The sequence below is a fragment of the Chroicocephalus ridibundus genome, chromosome 7 (genome assembly GCF_963924245.1).
Source record: "Chroicocephalus ridibundus chromosome 7, bChrRid1.1, whole genome shotgun sequence".
Classification (NCBI taxonomy): domain Eukaryota; kingdom Metazoa; phylum Chordata; class Aves; order Charadriiformes; family Laridae; genus Chroicocephalus; species Chroicocephalus ridibundus.
In genome coordinates, this window is record NC_086290.1 from 24620744 (window position 1) to 24639201 (window position 18458).

General features: G+C 39.1%; 1 protein-coding gene across 8 annotated transcripts in view; it reads left to right on the top strand.

Moving 5' to 3' along the window:
- MYO3B (myosin IIIB) overlaps window positions 1-18458 on the top strand; it is a 209054-nt gene that overhangs the window by 166144 nt on the left and 24452 nt on the right. The gene's annotated exons all lie outside the window — the stretch shown is intronic.

An 18458-nucleotide genomic window follows, 5' to 3' on the forward strand; every position in this document is an offset into this window, starting at 1 on the left:
TTTATAAGCTACATGTTGTCAGCATGTAACTTGCCTTATATATGGAAGAGGTCTTTTAACAATCCCTTGGAAAGCAGGAAACATAAAGGAACTAACTTCCTTCTACATATTTTCATCCTGGAAATATAAAAAAGCCCTTAAGTACCTGAATTAACAGGGGCAGGAGTATAGAGATTTTTAAAACATTGTTTCTATTAAAAATGTGGTTGATAATCTCAAAATACCCTTTTAATGAAATCAATTTGACTTTCAAGAGCTTCAGCTTTTCTTTGCCTTCCAGCCTCAGAAGTGGAAGACAATAATGAAATCTCTCATGTTTGGCAGAATGAAAGACAACTTGTTTGTTCACACGTACAAAGATTCAGTCAGCAACACGGGAAAGACTGCAATAATTCTACAATCTGTGCAATGTGTTTTTTTATTTTAGTTGCTGACATGTTATTTTTGCCATGGTCAGTAACAGTTTAAAAACCTGAAGTAAAACATTATGACATTGGATGAGTTTTAACGGGTTTGTCTTTGAATATTCCAGGAAATCATTACCTATCAGAATACTTTTCTCTGTTATTGTAGTCATTGTGTCCTTGCAAATCTGTGAATACAGACTTTAATACTGATCATAGAATTCCTTCGACAGTTTAAGATGAAGTAGGTTGCTAATGTGATATCTGTAATTAGAGACAAAATATAAGTGATAATACATTGATTTCCAGGTTATTACTGAAAATGAGTTGTTTATAATTTTGTGCCATACATTAACATTTCTGTTTATATATTTAATGCGATATCTTTCGTCTTGTAAGTCTACAAAAATGTATTTGAATACTTGAGCTCTAATCCTGCAATTTATGTGTTTAAACTTTATGGAGTTCAGTTAAACAATTTACAATGTAAAGGTAAGAAGAGAGGTATTTATAGGAAGATCCTTCTGTCACAGGAAATAATGGAGATTCAATGTTTTCAGTCTTCTACCCCGGCATAATGTGTTTTCCGTGCTAAAAACAGAAGAGTATGTAAACACAGCAGGTTGAGAAATCCATTATTCTCTCTTCACGCATTTCTCTCCATATGGGTTTTGAATCCATAGTGCGGTACTGCAGGGGATGTGTGCATTACTATCTTAAATTATTACATGTTAAACAATAAACCTGTCAAACTGAAATATCTTCATTGCAGCAAATCCTCTCGAGGAAAGCAGTCAGGGCCCGAATCTGTCATCCTTACTCTCACTGGGTATCATATGTTGCCCTACAACTAGTCTCCTGGAAATCAAAAACATTGTATCTGAGGTAAAACAATTAGAGAGAGTAAAACTGGCAGAATTGCACCCTTAGCAAGCGTGTGATTCAGAGCCATTTACTCAGTAATTTAGAGAGACTTCAGAACATGTGAAGTCATAGAAGAACAGAATTTGAAGGAGAGATAAATGCAATGTTGATCTGAACTATTTAAGAAACGTGTATGTGTAAGTGTGCAAATACAGATAAGTAAGGAATTTCGTAGTTATGCATGAAGGTATTCAGATAGATGATCATATAGTCACACTGGAATGAGTAACTATTAAGGAAGTAAACCTGCTTAAGAATAACAACTTCCTTGGGTGCTTTCAAAAGCAAGGTTTGCATTTGGAAATTCAGATGCTTTCACACGCTGCTCAGTCTTTATTCAGTCTTACTGTGTGAAGTATACCTTTCAGAAGAGGATATTGTCAGACCTATTGTGAAAACCAAGTGAAATAGCAAATATCTTCTTGGAATAAGAGCACGTGTATAAAATACATGTGTTTTATAATGTTGGACTGTACTACATAAGCTGTTATTCACACACAAAAAAAGCTGTCCACTAGGTGGTCCAAACAATGCAAAGACTGTTATTTTTCATAGTGAAACATTATTCTGCAGTGTTATAGATTGATTATGAATTCTCTTTAAATTACATTACAGGCAGAACTAGTCTGTCAGCCTGGTGGTGGTAGCGCTGTGGACCTGGAACACAGAGGCCAACGGGGAAGGGAACATGACAGGTTTCTGCCCTCGTCTGTGACCCAGTTCCAAAGCACTGTTGATATTTGCTGAAGGAGGGAGTCTGTATCCAGGCTTAAGCACAGAGGGAAGGGGAGGCTGCTTATTTGTCTTGAGGCCTCGGTAGGTGAAGCTCTAGTGCAGTCAAGGGGGGACAGAACACAAAAGAGGAAAAATGGTTGATATGATTTTACATATTTTTGTATTAAGCAAGCAGATTTTTCACCCACATCTTGTTATCCAGCTGTCTGATAGCACAGGCTGCCCGTTCTCGGTAGTAGATTGGCAAAGGGAAAATAAACCAGGAAATTTCCACAAAGATCCTGCGAAGACTGTGCCCTGTAATTAATGCAGAAACAAAAGCCTCTTTTTTTCACTTCAAAAGCCTTTCCGCTGGGTCATAGAACGACTGAGCAGTATGGCCAGACTGCATGCAGCACAAGTGCGTGCATGAGCTGTGGTTGCAGAGAGTCCCAGGGGTTGGCTCTGCGCTGCTCAGGCGATCCCCTGGGCAAAACCAAGGATTCCCTCCAGTGTCATTTCCTCCACACTGCCCCTTTATTGCTGGGGCGGAGAGTCCTGTCAATAGTAACAATTAAGCCATAACTTACTTATTCTAGTCCAAATAAAGTAGTACCGAAAGAATCAAAATAATGTAAATATAATCTCCAGAGGCCAAGTAGTGGTATTTCCTTAGATGAGATAGAAAGTGAGAATGTTTGAAATTATTAATGAGAAGTGAGTGCTTCATAGGGAATTGACCGATGTAGAATCATAGAATCATAGCATGCGTTGGGTTGGAAGGGACCTTTAAAGGCCATCTAGTCCAACCCCCCTGCAGTAAGCAGGGACATCTTCAACTAGATCAGGTTGCTCAGAGCCTCATCAAGCCTGGCCTTGAATGTCCCCAGGAATGGGGCCTCCACCACCTCTCTGGGCAACCTGTGCCAGTGTCTCACCACCCTCATTGTAAAGAACTTCTTCCTAATGTCTGATCTAAACCTACCCTGCTCTAGTTTAAAACCATTGCCCCTCGGCCCATCACTGCATGCCCTTGCAATGTAGCTTTGCCTCAAAAGTAAATATGACAGATTTTCTGAGCTGCAAAGGCAAGATGTTTGTAAAAGGAAAGATAACAGTGTAGCTGCATTGAGCAGAGGATGACATAATTCTTAATGCTAACACAGACATCTTGGACAAGTGAGAACATGCGCAAAGAGTCTCTGAACATAGATATTCTCTTGTGGGAGAACAGTATATGTCTTATGATGGTGTTCAGTTTACGCCTTGCACCTCACACTATTGTCCGCAATGCTGAAACTTTGTGAGAGGTAGAGAAATTTGCCAGGGTTCTGAGAGATCTGGAATTATGGAATCCACAGTGTCTGTAGCCACAATCTGAGGCACAGGTAGCGAAACTTGCACTATAGTTGTAAAAATCAGTAGGCCATTTCCAGCATAGCCTTTGATTTTAAATTCCTTAATCTTTTATATTCTCAAAACTAGTGGAAATTAGGGCCTGGCGTGTTCCCAGCTGGGCTCCCACTAGTCAGTGACCCATTTTGAATGTTTTCCTTGCAGTATGTATTTTTATTTTTATGTTGCTCATTTTTCTCTTCCTTTCTGGTAAACCAATCATAAAAATGCGATTTGGTGAATGTAGCTGTGTTGGGTTTGGAGAAACATGTGAAGGTAATCACTGTTTTTCACCCAGAGGGCAAGGAGATAATGAAATGTGTTAAATTATTGCTTGCTGGGGAGGAAGGCTGCTGCCCACCTCAGATGGCACTGTGGGCAAGTTTTAGCAAGGGGCACTGTGGGTGTGGGAGACATTATTCCCAAAAAGTTACTCTCTGGTTGTCATCACACGGATTATACAGGTTCAGCACCCTAAATAGGAAATGTAAAATAATTATGACTTCATTAATTGTTAGGGCTTAACTCAAGTTTTAAAGAAGTGATCCAGCTTTAATTCTGTCTGGACCATAATAGTGTTAAAACACCAAGCCACAGAGAATATACTTAGGTGATTGGGCTTTGCTTCAGAGTAGAGTTTTCTTTGAGTCAGACTTTGTTATTGAAAACACTCGAAACTGCCTCAATCTCAGCCCTAGAGTACAGCCTTGATTCGATTTCTTGCACTTGCAAGTGAAAGGTGATTAAATATAGGGATCTTACTCTGCACGGTAGTTTAACATTGTAGCATAATTTTAATTTTGATCTCATTTAATTCCTATTTATACATTGTTTTTAAAAAGATAACAGCTACAGCAAAACAATAATCATTAGTAGTTTGGAAATGGGGGCACTTTTTATCCTTTGATTCACCGAAATTCAATATCCCAGCGTGACTGTAATAGGCATTACGGTAAAGAACGGGCAGTATCTCAGACAAGGTGTGGTATCAAGATCTGGATGCCTTGTAACCAAAGATGCCACTTCACTTTCTGCAAGTGAGAGAGAGATCAATCCAAGGCATTCAGCTGTTTCTCTCTGTGTAACTCAGCTTCCTGTTTGATTCCATTATAGCAAACCTTCCTTTCTAAATGAAAAACAAAACCGCTGCTACATAATGTAGTGTGAAATGCTGCGTGGACTTTCAACTAGTTGTCATTGGCAGATGGGGGGATACTTACACATGGATGCCGTTAATTTCAGAATCCTATCATTCAGGATTTTAAGTGAAAGAATTTGTAATCTATTTAGAATTATTTTGGGTTGTTTAATCAGGAGTTTCGTTTCATCATTTTTAAGCCCCCCACTGAGACTAATTTTACATTGAAGGAATGTAAATCATGAAAAACTTGACTGTAGTCAGTAGAATCGTCACAGTGAGCAGAACTGGGTCTCTTAGTTATAAAAAATTGACGTGAAAAATTCCCTGCATCTCTGGGGTTTAGGGTTTTTTGGGGCAGAGGATTTGGGGTGGGGTTTGGTTGTGGGGTTTTTATTTGAGTGGGTCAGGTTTGAGTTGGTTATTCTTTTGCAAGTAAAATGCAAATAAAATAGCGTGGTCGTGGGAAAGTCTGAATGTTACAGGAAATACTGAAAAGGGCAAGGTAGTGTTAAGTAGCATGATCTGATTGTATTGAGCACGCTGTAGCTATGTGCCAGTATTCTCCTACTACATACCACACTATAGCAGTGGAATTAATATTAGCCGGAGGCAGAGGAGTGGCTGATGTGCTATGTTGTATAATGGATTTCTATTGAAAGGATCCCGCTACAGTAGTGTTCTGTGGCTTTTGAGCCAAAATCTGACTGGGCATGAGCAGGAGAAAAAGTAGCTTCTTTTTCTTTTTTCCTTAAAAGAGCATCACTGGATTACTGACCTCTTTGCACCTGGGATAAATGGTGAGCTTTGGGCGTAGTAAACAGAAATCATGTTTCCGAATCATTCATTTTACTTTACATACGTAGAAATTATAAGTAGAAATCATAGGAAGGAGAAGATATTTTTTAGGATGTCTCTGGAGAAAATAAGCTGAAAATACAGCTGTCTGAAAGCAATCATTATTGTTTCTATCAATATGAGAAAGGATAATGACCTTTCCAGAGTTGTGAGGCTGCATATTTATGCAGATGGATTTTGTTGGTACAAGTAAGCCTGTTACTGTGCTTTGCATTGCACATGGTGGGACCCTGCAGGAGGCCCCAGGAGGCACCATCACCTCCCATCCCGTGGAAAACCCAAGTTTCTGCTTTTTAGATCGGTGCTGGTTGGGATCCTTTTAGCTTCACTAGCCATTAGGGTGAGAAACACAGTACCTCAGTTTCAGTACTTCAATTCTTCATCATATTGTTCCAGCATAGGTTCAGAAAACCTGACTGCAAATGTAAATGAAGTCAGTTGAACTTCTCTCAGCCTTATGTGAAGTTTTCAGCTGCAATTTGTACTGCTGACGTTTGTATTCTGAACTGGTTCACCCCTAGACGCTTTTTGTTGAACCTTTTGCTATTCTGTGATGGCATGATTTGCAGACTGCATTTTGCCAAAGTGATAGACCAACAAATCTGAAAAGAAATTGGGCTATTCTTAAGTTTTTCTTTACTGCTCAGCTTCTTAATTGTTTTTTCCCCTCCAATAGACAAAGACACAAACAGTGACAAGTGATAAATACAAGCTTCGATTTGTTAAACACATGTTAGCTCTATGTTTAGCCCTAGGCAGTGAATTTCATTACAGGCTGGTTTACTTCTGGATTGGTTATTGTGATTGTTTCCAATGCAAAAAGATTTGACCTGCAGCCATGACTGATTAGTATCAAAGGTGAGAGATAAAGTAAGATGCAAGTAAACTGCACAGATAAACTGCAGTAAAGTTCTCCAGAGACAGCTCAGCGCTTGTTCTATATAAAACAAGTTGAAATTCAGCTCACAGTGGCTGCATTGCAACAAAGAGAGACTGCAGATCTCTCTCATTGAAATACTGAAAAATGATAGTAAGAAATAAGGGAAATTTAATAAATATATACCCAATAATGCTGTGCCAAAGCTCCCAAATTTTAATAGGGGTTCAGTTTCTCCTCTTAACACATAATGTCTACCACTGTCTTTCTGATCCAAGCTGCAGTTCACCTGCTCTTTCTGTCTTCATTTTCTATCCATGACATACAGGTTTGTCAGAGCACCTTTTTTTGTCATTTCTTTGTTGGTAGTTAAGCTTTGTATCATGCCGTACTTCACCATTCTGTTGTTATTGCTTGAAATTTCTCTAAGTATTCTCTAGCAGCCTTATTTTTATTATTTTGCCACAGTTACTAGTGCTCTGAATCAGCAGTGTATCTCAGATGACTGATCTACTCGTGCAAGTAGTGTGGTTCCTAATTCATTACTCTTCTGTTTCTCTAAAAAACCACACCGTTTTATCTAAATAAACTTTGTTAGAATAAGTAGAGTAGGTACAGAGCTTTGAGGGTGCACACAAAGTTCTCTCCTAAGAGAATAACTATAATAATATTTTCACAAATTATATTTTGTGTTTTGCAAAGAAAGAGACAATTCCAAATTTTTTAACTTCTCCCCGCTGTCAGAAAACTTCAGATAGTGTCTTTATTTCAGGTTATTTTTTAGAGAAAAAGGCTAGAACAGTTAATCATTGGCTTTGATAGAGCTTGATTTCATCTGCTAGCTGTATGTTACCAAATAGTTTCTGGTTCTTTGCTGAGATTTAAAAATGTGAATTCACTCTGCTGAATTCCCCACAGCTAAGTCGGAATAGTGGATTTCAGATCTTTCTTTCTAGAAGATGCTATACGTTTTCCTGAATTATTTACATTTTTACAGTTCTTCACAGATACTGTGAAGAGAAAACACGGTGGTAAAAGCAGTGACATAATTAATGTGATGGTGACAGAATGGTATGTGAGGTGTGGGATGGCTCAGAAAGTACCATAACAAATTTATTTCTGAAAAAATTTTAGATTTCAAAATCTTACATACTTTGCATGTGTTTGGATTTTTTTCTGGATTCTAGTTTGGGTAATTATTCTAGTGGATTGTGATTAACTGCCAAAAATCATATACAGCTTAATAGAAATGCAAATTGTGGTATATAATTTGCAGGACTGATCAATGGAAATGAAAAAAAAATAATGTCTCTGACAAATAAAGGATAGATACTCAGGACAAAATGTTTGCAACCACCTATGTGAAGATCTAGATACTGTAAGTTACTCTTAGATACAGTTTGATAAATAGGTGTTCCATTCAGTAAATCATGAGCTGGCTGTGGAGTATTTGGGTGGAAAGAAGTTACCTTGAATCAGTTATTCATTAGCTGTGCTCATGACAATGATTGTATTCCTTGGCTCTCCATCATTATTTCTCTCTACTCACTAGAAATATTGTATATTTCAGTTCTCTCACGGATAACCTCACTTGATTATAATGGTTGAATACAGCAATAGCAAATACTAGCTTGTAGCAGTAATTACGGGCTTGCAGAGCTCATTTCTGTCCCCAGGCAAGGATAATCTTTCTTGAGGATCTTCCTTGCATATGGAGAGAATTATTGGGAGCCGGTTGTGCTCATGCGTTGGCTGATGTTGGCAGTACACCAGAAGAATAATGCCACACTCCCACCTTCCCTGTTTATAACACCTTTCCCCCAAGGGAAGATAAGAATACCAAAATCACAGGAAGTATCGCTATTGCTGCCAATGGGAGACAGAGAAGCCGCTTTCCTATGTGTGCTTGGGCAGGCAACGAGCGTATCTTAGTCATAACACGACGTATATGAAAGAACAGTTTTATGAACTCTAATATTTCTTTTCCTAAAAATGTCTTAGTGCCTGTTCTTTGTCTTTAAGGTTTGTCCTGCCTTGTACAAATCAGTGTTTTATGTAGAAATATTAGCAAGGAAGAGTGTGAGAAGGCAGAAAACACAACTATATAATGACTGTGTCGCCTCTCGCTTGCTGTTTTTCTCTGCCCTGGCAGCCGGGCTAAGTCTAACAGGGAGAACGCAGAGGTAGTAACAAGCTTAACAGCATCAAGAATACCCATGGAAGACACAGTCATCTTGAACATGTCCTTCCTCATCTGACTCTCTTACATTTTGTTAGGAATTAAATACAGAGAATATGCGTGATTGCCTGGTGTTTAGGTTGGAGAGCTGTACCAGCTCTTTACCTTCAGCTGCAGCTACTTGTTTTCTCTATAGGCTGGGAAGTACGTCTTTGGGTCTCTGTGGCTTTGTGAGTGCAGTGCTATTCTTGGGACTCCCTCTCACCAGTGCGCTTATGTTTGCCTCATGCACACACACAAAAGTCACATTCAGAATAAGGCAAAAAATATTACATTGTTCCAGCCTCTTTTTGTAGTACTGGGATTTGCAAACACCAAAAATGCCCTCCAGCAAAGTGGTGCAATTGTTTCTTCTACATTCTTTTAATGCTGTTCTTTACTGCATATTCTTCGTTACGATAAAGAGCATGACTATCAAATGAATAACAGTAAGCTTGGGGGTTTGAAAAGGCTAATTTGCGAATAAAAAAAAGTTTGCTGCAGCTCTACAAAAAAACCCTGTGAGCTAATTTGAGCAGCAGCAAATATGGGTGTAGTTTTAAAATTCAGAACAACCAACTACTATAGTTAAAAATAGGTAAAAGGGATATTTCTCTAACAAAAATCTTTGAGCTGTTGATTTGTTTTCAGAGACAGGTGAATATATATGAAGTTCAGATCTGCATCCTGTCTCCCCTAATGCCCCATAATGGCACAGGTATAACATTCCAGTTTGGACTCACCCCTCATATTTAGCTCATCAGACTTAGAGACGAAGTGATATCGATTTCTTTCATCTGTCATTGTCCATGTGCTTCCAATTAATTTTTCATTCATAAGAACCTGATAAATTGGAAGTAGTACTGCTCTTAATCTCCTCATAAGAGTCTACCCCTTGCAGTGGTATTCAGAACAGCTGTTAGGTCGAGTCTGCAGTATCTATCAGTTTTCTCTCTGCTATATCAAGGCTCATGCTTTGTGCCTTTTGATCATTGATTTAGGGCCCAAGAAGGGTGAATTCCTCAGCTTCATATCCAAAGGAGCTTAACTGCTTTAGAAAAATGAAATTTTACATGAGTGCACTGGATATTTTTATTTGCAAACTGTAGCCTGTTTTAAAACATTCCCTGGGAAGAACATAATCGTCACAGGGAGCCACAGGCAGAGACGTCTCAGGGCATTGCAAATGAAGCAGGATTTTCATTATCACATTTCATCATCATAAGCAACTTGCAGCCTTAAACTTTTTTAATTCAAAGATTGCCTACATGGTAGTACCACACAGCACAAGCCAGTCATTGGCACACATTGAAGCAAATCACTGTTAATTCACAAAACTCCCCCTTCTCTTCCCACCCACAAAATAAACATGCAGAGCCAGAAAAGCAGTATCAGTCACTTTGCAGCTTAAATTCTGTAACTCGTTTGTAGAATTGTAGTGGTTTGTGCTGTGACTTGCAAGGATGGGCAATTGACTTCTTTTTTTTTTTTTTTTAAAAAAAGGGGGGGCGGGAAATAGAGGCATGTAGGAAAAAAGGAAAAGAACCGACCTAACCTTTTCTTGGAGAGTGAGTATGTCAGTAGGGCAGAAGACACTGACCATGACAGATGAAACAACTATTTCTTTTGCAGTAGTGCCCATATCAATGCATCATTAGTTTACAACATTTTACATAATTATTTGCAACATACTTTTTCTTTATGCTTAGGAATTGTGTGTCTCTGAAAAGGTGGAGCATTAATTGGTCCAAAATCTTTGAAGATAAAGAACAGATGAGATGAAATAAGGGAAATTTTCCCTTGTGTAATACAATCTTTTCTTCAGTGACCCTTTTTTATTTTTTTATTTATGAATTTTGGAGGCTATTTAAAACAAACAATAAAAAGATAGCAAAGTTTGTCCATATATAATGTCACATCAGGAGAAGCGACAAGGTAAAACACGAGACTCCAAGTAGCACAGTTGGTTAAAGAATTCACTTAAGCTTTGGAACAACATTCCAGAAGTTAACTGAGACAGGAGAAATTGAGATTACCCCCACTGGACTTCTAGCACTTACAGTCTTGCGTTCTGTGCTTCACTGTCCCATCCAGTGTAGCCGTACAACTATAATGTCCTCTACCTTTTGGTTACATTTGTAAAATTGTTGATGGTCTCAACAGGATCTAAATAAATAACTCTTAAACTGCTAATGCGCACTGATTTAAATTCTGCCATAATTTTCTTTGTGGATTAGATGAGGGTCATTGAGAACATAAATTAAACAGTTTGGTTTTAAATGAGTCAATCTTAGCTTTCAGGGAGTTTTTGTCTTTGCAGAAAAGGACTGAAGAATTTTTCAGTTTTATTTCCTAACATTAGTTTTTATTCCTCTGCATCCATCTCCTTATTCAATATTGGACCTAAGCAAGAGCTTAACATATTTTAATTTAGGGGTGTTTAGAGTCGGGCCTGAATTCATTAACCTATGACTTTCGGCATCCTATCTACCTTTCCAAATGTACTGGAATTTTGGCAAGAGTTCTAAATCAAGTTCACACGGTTCTAGAGCTGCTTGTAGTGGGTAGTTATCTCTTCTTGAAGTCCTGTGACTATGCAGGGTCGTCTGAAGGAGAACAAGATGTGCCTTGATTCTTTAAAACTAACAGCTTTCGGCTGAACTGATAGTTGCTTCTGAGAACCAGGGCCAGATGTATGCTTTGACTTGGCACACAATTAAATCAATGTTTAAGGTCAGTGGGTTATCAAGATCTTTTATCCCTTGTTGCTGAAAGAGGAAGTGTGTCCCAGATTGGTCTCTGGTTGCGGCCTGTAGCTAATGAAGAAACAACACAATAAGACTTTGAAAGAAACCATTTTTTTGCGTTATTGTTTATGCTCTGTTAAAAAATAAAATAAGTGGTAGATGACGTGCATATTCACTCAAGAATTGTCAAATACATTCTCCAAATAAGAATTCTCAGCATTGAGAACATCATTGGCAGCCTTTGGATTTGCAGTTCCATTTACCTTAGTCAGAAAAAGCCAAACTCAGAACAGCAAACATGCTTAAAGGAGTGATGAGAAGGATAAAACTGACCCAAAGAAAGCTTGGAGGGGTTCTCTGCCATGGAAATACTGATTTTTTTACAGCAAGGTAAAGGCATGTAAATTTGGTTTGACTGGAGGAACATTACTACTGGCAAAGTAATAAGCAAATGTTACAGGATGCATTTTCACTAGAACTTTAGGTCAGCTTATTAAGAGTTACCAAAAGTTGTTTATGGGCAGAAAAATAGAACTACAGTTTCCAACGCATTCAGTAACTCCCTAAATGACCATCATTAGTCACTGACCTTAATTGACCAACATTTGAGTGTTTCAAATTTTGCCTTGGAAACCTGGCTACTAAGTTTAATGCTGAAGAGGTACCTGAGTTCTTCTGAAAATTATCACTGGTACCTATGATCTGTAGGAGACCTGAGTCTAACTGTAAAAGAGATTGTGTCCACCATTTCCTTTGCAAGCTAACTGGAAGTTTGCAGATGCTGGGTTGGTGCAGGTCAAGTGCCTCTTGTAACCTCTGAAAAGGTGTAGCAGAGGAAGATGTCCCCATATCGGCAGAGATTTCTTCAGTTCAACATCAATAACTGAAACTGGGAAAAAGGAGGGGATATGGGAGAAGAGAGGGGTTTTGTTTTTTTTTTCTCGAGGATTGGAGCATTTTATCCTAGTGGCTTTTGTTCAGGTTCGTGCTGCCCTGCCTTAGAATGAGTCCTATCCTGGGACAAGTAGGAACAAAGACACAGAGCTGGCTCTGCATACAGCAAACAGGCCTTCTGTGCTAGGGGTGTTCTCTGAAGAGGCCTCAGGGCAGCTGTAAATTGGGCCTATTATGCTCAACTTCGTCATGCATCCTCATGCTACACCATGAATAAGCATGGCTGGTCTGTAAATCTAGCCCATTGTATCTGGATTATATTTGTTAAGCTAATGCTTGGGTTTTTGTCTGGCTTTATTCATACCAACATCAGAACATTGAGTAAGAACAACAAATCAGAAACAAAAAACACAAACATTTAAAAATATTGCTCCCACAGATTGGAGCCCCAAGTGTGTTTTATATAAACAATTTGAATTGTGGCTGGATTTTTGACCAGATTCTTTCCCCTGAAGGACCTTTTGAAACAAAAACAAACTGAGCAAAACAAGTTTTGGTGGGATGGGCCTCTGCCTGTTTTCATGTAAGCTGATGACAAAGCTCAGAGCAGGAAGGCAGCAGTGTGCTGGAATCTGGTGTACATTGTGTTCTGCATGTTCCCAGTTGACTTGCCAGGAGTGATCTAGAACTGAAACAAGGCTCCCTTTTTGCTAGGGCACAGGAAAAGAAGTCATCACTAATCTAAAACAGTTCAGCTGTTTGAAAACAATAGACTTTGTTAATTTGATATCCTGATTGTGCCTTATTCTCGTGTGAATGTGCGGCCTGTGTTGCCAGGTCAGGAGGGTGAGAGCTTTTGGGAACTGTCCTTCTTCGTGTGTGGCCCATGGAAGTAGTCTATATTCTATCGCTAAACCCTCTGCCTGCTTCAGCGTGAGTGTACAACGTCATGGAGGAGATGAGGAAGTGGTTCTACCAGGAGAACCGACCAGCCATGGGAGTCTGCAATAAGTCATAGCCCACCCAGCTGTTCATCGGGACTCCAGCATCACACAAAGCCTACAGAGTTCAGTTGGCACTTGCAAAGGTGCTTATGAAGCTTCTTTCCAGTGGGGTAGTCCAAGATTATTTTCGTGTGAATGTGCTATGTGTTGAGGGATTGCAGGGAAGGAGGTGGGAGGTTTCCACTTTCAAGTGTTAAAAAAAATGGAAGGTGAGGCAAAGTTTTGCTTGTAATACCTGCATGAATTAATGTATTTTAATGAGGTCACTTTCATTAAATACTCTGATGCAGTTTCTGTAGGTGCTGTATCATTGAACAAAGTAAGTCTCCTACCTGGAGCAGAGGTGAAAGAACTTGCTCCCACTATGGGGCATTGTGCTTAAGTTTCAGCAAGGGAGACTAAAGTGGTACAGGTTATTAATGATATTGCTTGTCAGGCTTTTTATTTAGCCTCGAATTTGAAAGATACCTCTTTATTTCTAAACCTTCACATTTGCATCCCTTTGATATGAAATACTTGTGAACTAACTAGAGAACAGAGCTGTGAGTTCAGTAGCCAAGAGATCCTTGATTTATTAACACAGAGTTTCACAGGCTCGTATGCAACATCTCCTCCTTCTGCATATAACAAATGCAGCAGTCAGAGGCGGAGATTGACGATGAAGGGCCCAGTACTTCAGGGTGTAGCAGTGCTTATCCGCACATTTTGTTTAAAGTTTGTAACAATCGTTGTTGAAATAAGACCACTCAATGTAAAAAAAAAAAGATGGAAATGTGGATTCTGAGTGACTGCTTAGAATTAGAAGTTTATAGTACAACTTCAAAAGTAAATTGGGTTGAACAGTATAGGCAACTGCATGGCTGTGAAGAGACTTTCCTATTTGATATGTTTCACATTTAAGACAAAGATAATATGTAATAGCTGTGTTGTGAAACAGTAATGAGCAATAATTGTGATGTAAGTACATAAAGCATTTAAGCAGCAATAACTAAGTGCTGTGTTGTCCCCTACAGTGTCATTAAGACACTTAAAGGGGAAATTTAAATTACGTACAAGACATTCTGTCACCTAGTTATTCTAAACACAATTCTGGATGTACAATTGCTGTTTAGATAAGTAGTACCCTACTAATGATGCCTTTGCAAATAACTATGAGAAAACATTTTAATTTAGTTGCATAGGAATTTCAGACTAATATTTGTGGTGCTTATCAGATTCCTGGAAGCTTAAGGACAGCGATGTGCCTTCTTTTTGGTGTATGTGTATGACTACAGCCTGCAGATTCCTGTGAAACAAATGTTGTACTTTTACTGTAGTCATGCAGGACAGCATCTGAAAAAAAGCCTGCTTTAATTCAGCGGAGTTAGCAGTCTCCTCATTGGAGAGGCTACCATGCACAGAACTGGCCAGTTAGGCTGTGTCTGCAGTTAGAAGATTTTGAAAATTTAACTGTACTGCAGATGTATGCCAGCAAACCTCCTTGCTGGAAAGGCATCTCATCACAGTAAAGCAGTTCTTAAAGCAGTTTGCCAGATGGAATAAATTGTTCTGGTCAAAAAAAAAAAGCAATATTTCTAGCTGAGGACTTTTATCAACCCAGATGATGGTAAGAAATAAATGTATTGATAGCATTTGCTGATGTAGACTAGGCCTTAAACTAAACTGTTGTTCAGAGCAAAGGCCAAATTTCTATTTCTCGTACTTAAGAAACTTGCATTGCCTTCTCCGGAAGCAAGCTGTCGACCTTCTCCTTGGTGTGCACCCAGGGAAGTCATGGACTATACACAACTATTGTACCATAGGATTAAAGAGCTCGGGCTCCGGTTTTCGTTTGGTATGAACCCTGCCGAACGTGGCCTCATGTGAATAAATTTAAAGAGGAGTGCTCTTTTCTCTTAGATGACGCTTGAATAAACACCGATATTTAGTCCTGTAGCTTCCTAAGATAACCAAAACAAAAGCAAAGTGCTAGAAATACATCAGGCTGTAAGGCTGCTGGCCTGTACTCGGCGCGTAGCCAAGACAATGGAGAAGGTTGCACAGGCTCAGTGGATTTTAGCTGACATCAGAAAAAATAAAAATAAAAGGGACTAAATGGACACAGCGGTGCCCGATTTCCCTGAAAATACGTTTTCTGATACTGAAGAGCAATTTATGTTGTTGGGATTTTTTTAACCAGAACGTTAGTTTTCCTGTGGTGTTTCTCAACAGATACAGATTTTCCAGGGCTGAAAGGTAGGGAATGGACACCCCATGCAGGCACTGCACGTGTGCTCTGGGGCGTGCAGTGTGGTTGCAGCTGCTCAGTGTCCTCCCTCCACCTCTCAGTCAGAGTAAGGCAGGCATCAGCCCTGTTTTTCACAGCTATATTTTCTTAATTTCTTGTAAAAACACTCAGGCATACGCTTCAGCAGTATATTGGCAGCTGTAACAGGCCTACTACAAATATGTTATTATATATTATAGGAAGACCAAATGTAGAATGGTTGGATAGGCTTTTGTTTTCAGACTGACACATTTGTGAACTATGTTCATTCAACACTAAATCTAAATGTTTCCCATATCGTTGAAGATTACTTACATTGTGAACAGAGAGGTTAGGCCCATGTCTTCTCTTTGCCTGTTGTTTGTATTGATGAGTTTCTCCTCTGCTTATTCAGATAAATTGAAATCTATGCCCATGCAAATCTATTCTTGAGCAGTGTGCTATAGTGTTGGAAAAATAAGAGATGAATTAATATAACAGTATCTTCTGTAAACTTGAAACCAAATAATTATATTTTTAATGTCTGAGATTAAAGGTAAGTTTTTCAAAGAAGTATAGTATTATTCTAAGGCATTGCATCTGGAATTAGCTCAACCTGTGAAAACGTTCTTCTCCTGCCAGAAATTACCTTGGTTTTAAGAACATGTTTTGTAATGGTCTTTGGCCACTTTTAATGTCATTTTTAGGTACAGCTGAATCTAAAGAACTGCAGTTTACATAGTCATTATATAATTCATCTAGACTGATCAGTTTAATATCTGATTTTTCAAGATTTCCTCACAATTCTGGAATTTTAGCAATGCAGATATTTTCCTATTGCCCAAGGCAATAATAGATGTGGTGTGCAAACACTGCTTTAAAGAGGGTGTCTGTCTGCTGATTTACATATTTTAAAAGTATTAAGATCAAAAGTAATGAGAATTTAATCCATATGGCATGTAGAAGATAAATAGGAATATTAATACTGTATCAAATACTAATTAAAGGAAACACCAGTCCTATTTTTAAAATCTTGCATGCAGATGAAAAAGAAGTCATTGCAAAGTTAAGATCTGACTCTTAAAGAAATTAAGAATTAACAGTTTTCAACCACAGATTCTCACTGTGAGACTGAGTTCATACACTAGGCCAAATTCTGGTTTCGTAGTACTTTGCAGTATGGCTGCAGTATCCCTTTCTGTTGAAGCATCTCAGATGAGTCTAAAACTGAAAACTACGACTACCCGCTTTTAAGATGGAAATTTTCTTTCTTTGTCCAAGAAGCTGAAATACAGATGGTTTCCAACTTTCCTAAGCATAACTGCCTGCAACAGTGTTGGGCCCTAAAATGGATTGATTTATGGGAACCCTGTTAGATTTTGATCAACTCTCATATGCAGATTACAACAGTGAGTGAAGAAAATGTCATCTGCTTCATAGAAAACTTTAGACAAGAGTGGACAAGATGAGTCATAAGTTGGTCATGTCTTTGGGCTAGACTAGATTTCTGTATTTCGCTGCGATGGAATTTACAGGTGAAAGTCCCTTGGGATGTGTGCTCCCGGCAAGGTAGGAAGTAGTCAAAAAAGTGGCTCCAAATGCACCGGACCTTTAGTACAGTGAAGCTTTAGTACATTGTCAACCCTAGCACTCCATGCAGACAAATTAGCCCTGGCAAGACATATGAGATACATTTAGTGCATCGTGATCTCTAAGACTGTAGACCTTCAGTTCTCCATTAAGTCTTTCTCATAAATATTAAAAGATAGGGCTCCTTTTAGCAGAGGAGGAGTGAGCTTGCAGTGAAGAGTTACCTTTGAAATATGAGAAAAATAAACAGGGAGAGCTTAAAACAAGTTTTGCTAGTACTGCAGAGTCTTGTAAGTGAGAGAATAAACTGCATCGTTTGCTGTAGCAGGCTGAAAAAGGCCTGAGAATAGCAGAAAGAATGATTTTTCTTCATTTGTGCCTTGAAGGGTGTATATACACCAAAGCTGTCGATGGGACAGCTGAGCCCGGGAGAGTGGAAAGTCTAAAACATTGTATCTTGCTCAGCCTTGTGTACTACTCAAACTCTAATTCTTTCCTGTAGGTCTATGGTTCCTGTGTGGTTCTAATAGTTACTACAGCAAGTAGTCATCACTGTACAGCAAATCCTGCCCTCCACAAGTTGAGAAAACAGGCTCTGGTCAGTGGGCCATCTTCCAGTTTAAGGTGGTAGTGATTCTACTGAAGAAAACAGTAAAAGACTGTGAAAATTGAATAAACCTCCACTGTTGCTGCTGTGTTCCCTTCTGCTAGATCAGAGTGGTCAGGACCAAGTTTTGTCAGTGAATCAGTAAATCACAATTCTTCTGCAACCCTCCATCCACTTTTAAAGTGCTAGTCCCTTCTAGAGCAAATGTTGCAGCAAAGCGTCAAGCAGGTACCAGTTGTTCCATGCGTACGTGGAGCAAAGTTATCCAGGAGCTGCCCTCTCAGTCAGAGAGGAAATTTGATGTAAGAGGAAAAATGCAGTGACTAGAGAAAGAATGTGAAGGAGAGTGCTATAAAACATTCCCAGCTGCATGTATGTAAAACCAATTTAGGCAATCAGCCAGATGATGAGTGGGGATATAGACCCATCTGCTTCCTGTCCTCTTCCAGGAAATGTTAGGTGGATGCAGTAATTGCACACTGTGCCCCTTCTTAACAGTCAGTCTAAGGATGATTTCACACAAGTGCCAGACCCAGTCCTTCTAGAAGACGCTGAGCTTTGTCCTGGGTGAGTCGACGCTTTTTTTCCCCAATCATCATTTCAAATATCTGGCAAGAGTGGGTTGGCTCTGTGCTTTTTGTGGAGAATGGCCGGCCTGTGAAGGAGGGATGTGGTTACACTCACCGAAGTTGTTTTGCGGACTGCTGAGTGGCTGCAGGGCCTTGTATTCCAGGCGTGTTTGTTTCTGTTCCCTTTCCTGCAGAATAGCCCAGGTAGTGTTTTTAATAGTTCTGTGTATTTTGTAAAAGACCTTTTAAATATTAAGTAGAGCTTCATTTTCCA